The following is a 10,926-nucleotide window of genomic DNA, read 5'->3' as shown; positions in this document are numbered from 1 at the left end:
CTGACCTGGGCAGCCAAATTACTTTGCATTAAAAAAATGTTATGGCATATTTCTAATATTATATGTTAAGGTTGTTTGCTAGAGTGATGCATGTTTTAGCAAAATTACAGCCACTATGACACAACATTGTAGTAAAATTTTATTTTAGAAAAGTGGGGAAAAGACAGCTAAACATAGTAAATTATATACACTTCAAGTGTTCGTGTGTTCATAAAATATGAGAAATAGCGAAGAATTATTTTTTTCCTATAGTTAACATGTTGGGCACTATGATGTGCCATGTATAATATCTAATTACTCCATACAATGCAGCTTTGAAAAATCAGATGTTGGTACATGGAGGAGAAGATAGGGGTGTTCACATGTCACATTGTAATGACTAATCTTATAACCATGCATGTGTCCAAGTTCCCTTCCCTTTCCTCCCCCTACCATCCTCATTGACAGGGCCATCTTAACAACATTATGGGCCCCCGGGCAAAGCTGTGCACCGGGGCCCCTAGATATAGATATAGATATATAGATGTATACAGATACAGATATAGATATATAGAAATAGAGATAGATAGATGTACTTGCTCAGTGACCCTTGTAGGTTTTTTTTGCAGGCTTTTTCTTTTGCAGGATTATTTATTCTCATTAAGAGCCGTGCCTATGGGGCCCCCTTGCCCGTGGGTCCCCCGGGCAGCTGCCCATCATGCCCAATGGAAAAGATGGCCCTGCTCATAGATGGCATCACAAAGCAAATGAGAGGAAGAAATTTAATTTGCAAGCACATTTATAGCAAGTGCAGTTTTAGTACAACAAGAACCTCCTCTACTAACCATTTAGCTCATTTGTACTAAAGACCCTTCCCAACATTGCAATGGACAATGCACATTCCTCTCCATAATATTGTTCATACAAATCAAACCAATGATTTTTGTACAAAATAAGGAAGGAACACGATCAAATCACTTATCTATAAGTTTGATAGTAGTAAAACTGGCTGTAACTAATAACAAGTTAAAAAACTGCTTCAGATAAATGAATCAAAATGAAAATGTAGCTATAATTTCAATTAACTGTGCTTCTGATAATCAAAGAATAATTGTAGAAGGTTTGCTCTCACCAGCATTGCCCACTCCCCGTAGTGTTTTAATTACATAATTAGAATTGCAATTACTTATTTATGTAAATTTGCTGTTTGTATTTATATAATCTTTTTACTTTTGTACTGTTATTTTTTCATTTTATTTTATGTTCTAACCCCACTTATGTGACATCGCAGAACCCTTGTGTTGCTTTATAAATAAAAGATAATAATAATAACAATAACAATTACTAGATTTTTATGGCTTAACAAGAGCCACTTATCAAGGTGTTTGATTAGAGATTCCTTTATTAAAATGAAACAAAACATACATTAGTTAATTCAATAAATTTCATAGAATGATTTGTAAATGAAAGACTGAATATGAGCGTACAAATAGTAAAATAAGCCAAGTTAATGGTTAATCATTACTCTGATAAAAAACAGCGACTATTTATGTCTGTATTTTTATTCACCATTCTGAGCTCTGGACCATATACAAGAGGCAGACATGTGAATGGCTGTGTCCAAATACCCTTACACAGCTTTCATGCTGCTGACCCGGCAATATCCCGGGTATATGCACCCGGGATATTGATGGGGTGGCAGAGGTTCTTACCTGTCAAATTCCTGGGTAGACATAGTGAACACAGGTATCCATGGCAACAAATCAGAGTCTCCTGGTCTCACCATTCATAGTGCGGACGACCTGGGTCAGCCCCGGGAATTATCCCACCAAAAGTCCCCGGTCTAATTCCCAGGTCACCTGACCCCTGGCAAAAACCCGGGTCGAGGCTGCAGTATGAAAGAGCTGCCAGTTATATCCTGGGACGGATCTAGAAAACTGTTGTACCCCGGGCGATTTAGGGGGTGATTTAGGCCCCGCCACCTTTCTGACACCTAAGGCTGCCGGCGACTTCACACTATGTGCAGGTCCGCTCGGCAGTGACAGGCAGGGACAGTGTGCTGTCCGGCATCTCTGACTGTGTTTAAAACACAATCAGAGCAGCCGGGCAGCACACTGTCCCTGCCTGTCACTGCCGAACTGACCTGCACAAACTGTGCAGCCGTCGGCAGCAAGTCTCTGCTAGGGGTGGCGATTGCTCCGATCGCCCCACCCTGGATCTGCCACTGGTTATATCAGACTTGCTGTTTCCCTATAAAAATATTAACATTTTATACAATGTATAAAAATAAAAGCATATAGACAAGTATTTTCATATACAGGTCATTGAAGTGTGCTATATTTACAGTAAAGAGTATTTTATTATTAATACAGAAGTTCAATCTATTATAAGTGCCTTAAATAGTGTGATCCTCATATCCAGGTTTCTTCTGTCTTCCATCATCTATCTCTTCCTCTATATTCCATCATTGGACACATTCATAATGAGTCATGTGACACAAGTGACATCACCTCTCACACAATATAAGGATGCATATTCCAGGCTATTTCAAACAGATTACTAATTTCATGTGCGTGTTTGTGTTCCCAAAGTTTGAAAGACAAATATATGTAGATGTAATCCTAACTAGACTTTGTTTTACTTATAGTCCAGCATATTACTCTTCTTTGTTAGAATTCATTTAAATTACAAATGACATCACAGATAGACTGCAGTTCCTTATAGTTATTTTTACTGGATACGTATGTACCGACCTGAGAAGGCCATTTACTCTCTGTTTGATGTAAATAATATAAAACATTTTTAATATTATAAATAAAGGTTGTTTGCTAGAATGTTACATATTTCAGTGAAAATTGCTGCCAGTATAACTTTAACTTGTATTATCATTTTATTTCAGAAAAAGGGAAGTACAGAGGTGACAATTCAGGTACATGTTAATATCTTCTGTATTCTCCATATTCCATTATTTCTTAGTAATATTCTTTAAATTGTGTATTTTTTGGTATATGCTGTATTTCTAAGTTGTATTTTGTCTGCTAGCATGGCTTGTTACTTTGTTTATACATGCAGATTGGCCCATTGTCTCAGTCTAAACAAAATGATTATTGTCCACTATTTCTATATGAATGTTTATCACACCAGGCAGTCTCACGTCCTTTGTTTAGTTGTGTGTGTTAAGATAGGGAAAATGTCCACAGATGCAGCTCTTTGTTTAATTTAAATTTTGCATTTATGTGTAATGTCTTTGGATTGTAACCTCCCCTGTTTAAACAAACTCTGCTGTGTAGCCACAGAACAATACCTGTCCCTAAGGCTGGGTGCACATTACAGAAATTTTCTCCTGATGTCATATGAGTAACGATTTTCCAAACAGCTGGAAAACAAAGAAGTCCTGGTCAGCATGACAATTCATGTGTACACACTGTACATGTTTTATAAGATTTACCCTCACATCTGTGCTCTTCATCTGTAATAACCGTTAGCTGAAAAGATCATGACTCTGTAAACTCTATGAAGATCCAGATTGTGAGTGCATCAACACCGTAGAATTGGAAGGACACTGTTCCATAGTTGAAAGACAAGTCCGGTTTAAAAATCAAATGAAATGCTGCGATGAGCTTTGGAATGCCCATCGTTCACCGTTTCGGTGTACACAGTAATGCAATATCAGGCCGAACAGTCGTTTATCGTGTCATTGGCACGATAACTGGCTGAAAAGCCTGTTGTGTGTACCCAGTTTAACTGTATCAAAAGCAGCTCATCTGCTGTCTGTGTAAAGGTAATCACAGAAAAGTACCAACCAGGCAGGTCCTGGAACGCCTGAGAAGGCCATTTATGCCGTTAAGAGACAGCTGTTTTGAAAAACAGATGTTAGTGCATGGAGAATAAGAGAGTGGTACACACATGCCACATGCTAATGACTACTCTTACAACCAGGAGGGTACTCCAAAGCGCCTTCCAGATTCCCCTCATTTATCAAAAACTGCTCCAAACAAATTAGTTAAAATGAAAATGTACCTATACCAGCAAAAGAACTAGTCTTCTGATAAAAAGAAAGGCTAACTAGATATTATTAGCGGAAATGAGAGCTACTTAGAATGTTATTTGATCAGCTATTCTTTTATTAAAATTTAACAAAACATTAGTTTATTGTATATATTTCATGTGACAATTTAATAACCTTAGTCACATCAGATGTGCATTTTCATATATAATAGACATATTTTATGCTATGTTAAAAAAAAATCATAATGCAGAATTTGGATCGTAGCATTACTGAAAATAAGACACAATTCCCATATAAGTTTACAAATGATAATTTTTTTGTTGTGGCATCTTCTGTTCACAGATTCCGAGGAATCAGGAGGTACTTCTTTCTTTAATTATTTTTACTGGCCTCATATGTTCTGTATGGGCAGCCAATTTGCTTTTAATTTAAAGTAAATGTCATGGCATATTTTCAATTCTATGAATGAAGGTTGTTATGTTAGAGTGATGCATGTTTTAGAAGAATTGTAGACATTACGACACAAAGTTGTAGTAGTACTTTATTTTAGAGAAGCGCAACATTGTAAATCAGATAGGTGTTCATGTGTTTAGAAGGCTTGAATGAAAATGAAAAAAGATTATTATTGTTTCATAAAGTAAAACATGTTGGGCTCTATGATCTGCCAAGTATAATATTTAATTACTACATACAATGCAGCTGTGTTAAAAAACAGATGTTGGTTTGCGGAGGATAAGAGAGTGGTGCACACACGTCACATAGTAATGAGTAGTCTTATAACCATATGTGTGCCCAAGTTCCCTTCTGTTTCCTCCCCCTACCATCCTCACAAAGTGCACAAGAGACGGTAATTGTGGAGAAACGAGATGAAAAGCACCATTTTTTCTTCCATTTTTACCTTACTACATTGACTGCTTTTGTATTTAGTCAACAGATATATATTTGCAGGACCAGCACATTTATAGCAAGTGCAGTTTTAGTACAACAGATGCCTTCTGTACTAACCAACGCAATAGCTCTTTTGTGCTAATGACCTTTCCTCAACATTGCAATGTGTTCTAGATATGAAAAACACATTATTCTCTGTAATATCATTATAACACATTTCTAGGGGTATATTTACTAAACTGCGTGTTTGAAAAAGTGGAGATGTTGCCTATAGCAACCAATCAGATTCTAGCTAGCACTTATTTAGTACATTCTACAGAATGACAGCTAGAATTTGATTGGTTGCTATAGGCAACATCTCCACTTTTTCAAACCCGCAGATTAGTAAATATAACCCCCAGTATTCTAAATAAAGGTAGTTTGCTAGAGTTGTACATATTTCAGCGAAATTGCTGCCAGTATAACATTAAGTTGCATTATCATTTTGTTTCAGAAAAGGGGAACAAGAAGGATAAAGGCGACAAATCAGGTACACGTTAATATCTTCCTTAATTCTATTTCTTTACACTGAGTGAGAATAAATCACAATTATCCATGTGTACAGAAAGACACTCACAAGACAGACAATGTCTATTATTAATGACTATCATTCTTTTTTTAAGTTAAACATTTTGGATTTTATAAAGTGAAATAGATAATAAGTAATGGCTACATACAATGCAGCTATGCTGAAAATATGGACATTAGTAGATGCAGGAGAGGACAGCCCGGCACACATGCACACCTTCTAACTGTCCTGATTCACAGCCCCCAAAGGGATTGGCTTAAGTAAAAGTGGGTGGAGTTTGCACTTTTCTAATTCCCCTCCTCCATCAAAAACTGCTTCAGACAAATTAGTCTAAATGAAAATGTACCTTTAACTTCAAAGACCTACTCTAATATCAATGGCTATCTGAATTTTTTTGCGGGAAAGGAGCGGTATATAGTTTTGTTTGATCAGAGGATCCTTTATTAAAATCTAGCACAGAATACATGAGTTTATTGTGTATATTTCATTGGACAATTTCTAAATGGATCAACGATCATGAGTGTAATAAACATAGAGCAAGTGACGTTTATGCTTAACATTCCTTTTTGAAAAATACTAGTGACTAATAAAAATACCTATTTTTATTCACCACACTGTTGTTTAATTCACCACACTAAGCTCAGTGTTAAATACATTTGACAGAGCTTTTAATGCCTGTATCTACATAACATAGAATATAGATCTAAGCGTTACTGGAGATTATGATATTCCATGTACAATTAAAAATTATAATCCTTTATAATTTATGACATTTTCTTTTCACAGATTCAGATGAAAAAGGAGGTAATTTGTTCTTTAATAAGTAAAGGTTGTTTGCCAGATTGTTACATATGTTATCAAAATTACTGTCAGTTTGACATTAACTTGTATTATAATTGTATCTCAGAAAAAGGGCAAAAGAAAGATAAAGATGACAAATCAGGTACACTTTAATATCTGCCACATTTATATATATACATATATATATATATATATATATATATATATATTTACTAGCAAGAGTAAACTACAAGTGTCCATGTATACAGAAAGCCCCTCACAAGAGATATGAGGGTAAACGGATCAAGCTGAGAGTTTTTCAACGGGTTTAAAGAACCAATCAGATGCTAGCTATATTTATTTAGTGCATTCTACAAAATGATAGCTAGAATCTCATTGGTTGCTATAGGCAACATCTCCACTTTTCAAACCCGCCGGAAAACTCTCAGTTTGATACAATTACCCCAAGATGTAGAATGGCTATTATATTTTTTTAAGGTCTCTATGAGGTGCCATCCAATATATAAAAGCCTATCGGCGTGTGTTAGTGTGTGTGTGTGTGTGTGTGTGGAAAAAACTACCGGGTGACAGAGTGCTCAAGCTGCAGCGCCACCTGCTGGGCGGAGTTATATACTACACTGAAATACTAAATTCTTAGCATTATCTAATATATAAAAGCCTAGCGGCATGTGTGTGTGGCGATGAAGATGACAAGAACCTTTTTAACACCTTAAGTAGCTTGAGTTGACTAGAATGCATGAGTATCATGCACAGTTTAACTTGTATATAATATTTACTTACTATATAGAATGCAGCTCTGCTGTAAAACAGACTTTGGTGCATGGAGGTGAAGAGAGAGTGACACACAATTCACATGGTTATGACTAGTCTAAAAGCCCTCTGTGTGTGTCCAAGCTGCATTCATTTCCTGATGTGGCATTCTGACAGATGGCAGCACAAAGCAAAACAAGGAAAATATGAAGAGAGGAGAGGAAATGCTCAGTTTTCTCTTCCATATGTGCCTCTGCTCATATATTGCTTTTGTGTTTATGCAAAAGAAATGTACTTGTGGGACTATCACATTTATTGTAAGTGCAGATTTAGCACAACAAGTGCCTCTCCTACTCCCAAACATAATTTTTGTTTTGAAATAAGGACCTTTGCTAATATTAAAATTTTCCAAAAAAATTTCAATCAAAACCAGTTGAAAAATTGCTTCAGAATAAAATTATTGCTATAACATTGTATAACTTCAAATAAATGCATTTCTGGTAGTAAAAAAAACAACTATGTATTGTTTGGGGGAAATGAGAGTCACTTAGAATATGGAATGACCAGAGATTCTTGTATTAAAAGATATGACGCTGCCAAACTGCACTAGAGACTGCCAAGAACAGAAACAGGAGGGGCGGCAGTTTTCTTAAAAGTCTCCAGTGACATTCTACTGAGTTATAGCTCACACAGAAACAGGAGAGGTCCCAGTATTGTTGCAGGTTTACAGTCTACGTGCCATTGCTCCATTGCTAATTGCCATTGCTGAAATAGAAATAATAGGGCTGTCAGTGTACTTCAAAATCTGCAGTCACATTGTACTGTGTTATTATAGCTCACACAGAAACAGGAGAGGTCCCAGTGTTGCTGTCAGTCTACTGTCTATGTGCCATTGCTCCATTGCTAATTGCCATTGCTGAAATAGAAATAATAGGGCTGTCAGTGTTCTTCAAAATCTGCAGTCGCATTGTACTGTGTTATTATAGGTCACACAGAAATAGGAGAGGTGCCAGTGTTCTTGCCAGTCTACAGCCTATGTGCCACTGCTAATTGTCATTGCTGAATTAGAAATAATAGGATTGGCAGTGTCTTTAAAATCCCCCAGTCACATTCTACTGTGCCACAGCTAACCAAGAAATAGGAGAGGTGTCAGTGTTTAGTGCTGAAACAGGAGTTGCAATAATAGGACTAGCAGTGTTCTTAAATGTCTCCAGTGACATTCTACTTTGCCATAGCTCATACAGAAACAGGAGGAATGGCAGTGTCATTGTCACTCTCCAGTCTCAGTCATGGTGATCCATCCCTCTACGTCATGTGCTAAAACCTATGTTCAAGTGCATAGTGGTTTTAAGTCAGGGAAACAAAAATGTAAAACAAAAGCTTGCACCTTTTTAAAGAAAAAAACACCTCTCTAATAAAGGTGAAAGTTTACTGTACAAAAACATAAAATTGCTAAAATGCCATTCTACTCAAAACATTAACAAGCATACCAGCATCAGCTATCTCCCTTCTCTCAGTTAAATCCCAGCACTTGAAATCTACACTGTCATCATCCTCACCCTCATCAGTCTGACCATCAACCTTACACAATAGTAATTCATCCCGCTATAATCCACCATTACAGAGGTCTCTGTACTTTGATGTAATTGCCAGTAATGGCCTTCCCCATGGAATTTGTAGTTCATTTTACGACAGAGCTGTCACAATTTTTGGGCAATTCTTTTACACCAGACCAAATTTTAAAATGTTGTGCTGACTCATCTGCATCACCACTGGGTGTTGTGGGAAAGCTAAGTTTTTCCAAGCAGCAGTTGCCAAAGAAACTGAGAGAGGATGAGTCGTCATGTCATGTACCACTTGAGCTGTCAGCTTGCTAACCAAGAGCTCATTGCAGCTCTTGAAATCTGGTTCAGCCGGAAAGAAAGAGAAGACATAGCTCTTAAACCTAGGATCATGTACAGTTCCCAAAATGTAGTGATCTGATTTCAAGATGTTGATAACTCTCGGATCCTGGCAAAGCGAATAAAGTACTTGATCTACAAGTCCTGCATAGTTAGCATAATTGCTTAGTTTCATCTCCTCCTTTAATTTCTCTAGCTGCTATTCCAAATGTCTAATTAGAGGAATCACTTGACTCAAGCTAACAGTGTCTGAACTCACTTCACAGGTGACTACTTACAGTGGTTTCTGCACCTTGCACAACACGGAAAGTATTCTCCACTGTGCTGGACTAAAGTACATTCCCGCTCAAAATCGATTCTTCTTGCAGCAGCTGCAATCTCATGCTACTGTCACGGTACTCACAGCCGCCGCGGCTCGCTTCCTGTGCCCTCTGGCGTCCCGGCCGTCACCTTGACGACCGGGACGTCATTTCCAGTTCCTGCCCGGACGCTTCTCCTCTGGCGCTGCATCCCGGCAGTACTAGTAGCCGGGCGTATGCGCGCAAATTAACACAGCCTGTGGGCTGATTAATTTAATTAGTAATAGGGGCTGTGTGAGACTCAGAGTAGTCCCCGAGTTTCACTGTACTGGCTTGGGAGTTCCTAACAGCTACATGCTGTTGCAGAATACCGAAAATGACCCAAATTATTTCTGGACACAGACAGCATCTCCTGCATGTCACTGTAATTTTTTAAAAAAAGCTCAGTACCAGCAAGTTGATTGTGTGAACAAAACAGAGAATGGGATGGAATTCTCCTTGCTGTAATGCTCTCACAATATTGGTGGCATTATCACAAATGACATATCCTCAGGAGAGTCCAAGCGGGATAAAGTCATATTGCAATGACATCCCTTAGTTTTTCCAAACAGGTTGTCAGCGGTATGCCTTTTAGTGTAGTCGGTGATACACAAATGTAGGATACCACTTTGTATTTGCAACAGGATGAGGGGGATATTTGTGTAGCTGACTACAAAGGAGTTTGGTTTAATTGAAAGGGTGAGACTTTTCTTTCCCGCTTTTGGGATTCTAAATGTTGGGAGCTATGCACATGATGCATGTTAATGACTAGTCTTACAACCATGAGTGTGCACCACAGCACATTCCTGATTCCCCTCCTCCATCAAAAACTGCTTCAGACAAATTAGAAAAATGTAAATGTACCTGTAACTTTAAAGAACTACTCTTCTGATAATCAAAGGCTAACTGGATATTACTGTGGGAAATGAGAGCTAGTTAGAATGTTGTTTGATCAAAGATTGTTTAATCAAATCTAACAAAGCAAATACAAGTTTATTGTATATATTTCTTAGGAGAATGTATTACCCCTAGTCACATCAGTAGTTTTTATCATATAAAATAGGCATATTTTATGCTATATTGAAAAAAAAGAATTACAAAAAAATTTAACGCAGAATATGGATCGTAGCATTACTGGAAATGAAATAAAATTCCCATTTAAGTTTGAAAATGATAATCTCTTTTTGTGGCATCTTCTTTTCACAGATTCTAAGGAATCAAAAGGTACTTCTTTCTTTAATTATTTTTACTGTCCTCATATGTGCTATCTAGGCAGCCAATTTACTTTCCATGGCATATTTTTAATTCTATGAATGAAGGTTGTTATGTTAGAGTGATGCATGTTTTAGAAGAATTGTAGACATTACGACACAAAGTTGTAGTAGTACTTTATTTTAGAGAAGCGCAACATTGTAAATCAGATAGGTGTTCATGTGTTTAGAAGGCTTGAATGAAAATGAAAAAAGATTATTATTGTTTCAAAAAGTAAAACATGTTGGGCTCTATGATCTTCCAAGTATAATATTTAATTACTACATACAATGCAGCTGTGTTGAAAAACAGATGTTGGTTTGCGGAGGATAAGAGAGTGGTGCACACACGTCACATAGTAATGAGTAGTCTTATAACCATACGTGTGCCCAAGTTCCCTTCTGTTTCCTCCCCCTACCATCCTCACAAAGTGAACGAGAG

The sequence above is a fragment of the Mixophyes fleayi genome, chromosome 4 (genome assembly GCF_038048845.1).
Source record: "Mixophyes fleayi isolate aMixFle1 chromosome 4, aMixFle1.hap1, whole genome shotgun sequence".
In the NCBI taxonomy this organism is placed as follows: Eukaryota; Metazoa; Chordata; class Amphibia; order Anura; family Limnodynastidae; genus Mixophyes; species Mixophyes fleayi.
The sequence above is the reverse complement of the archived record's forward strand: the minus strand, read 5'-3'. Positions refer to the sequence as shown.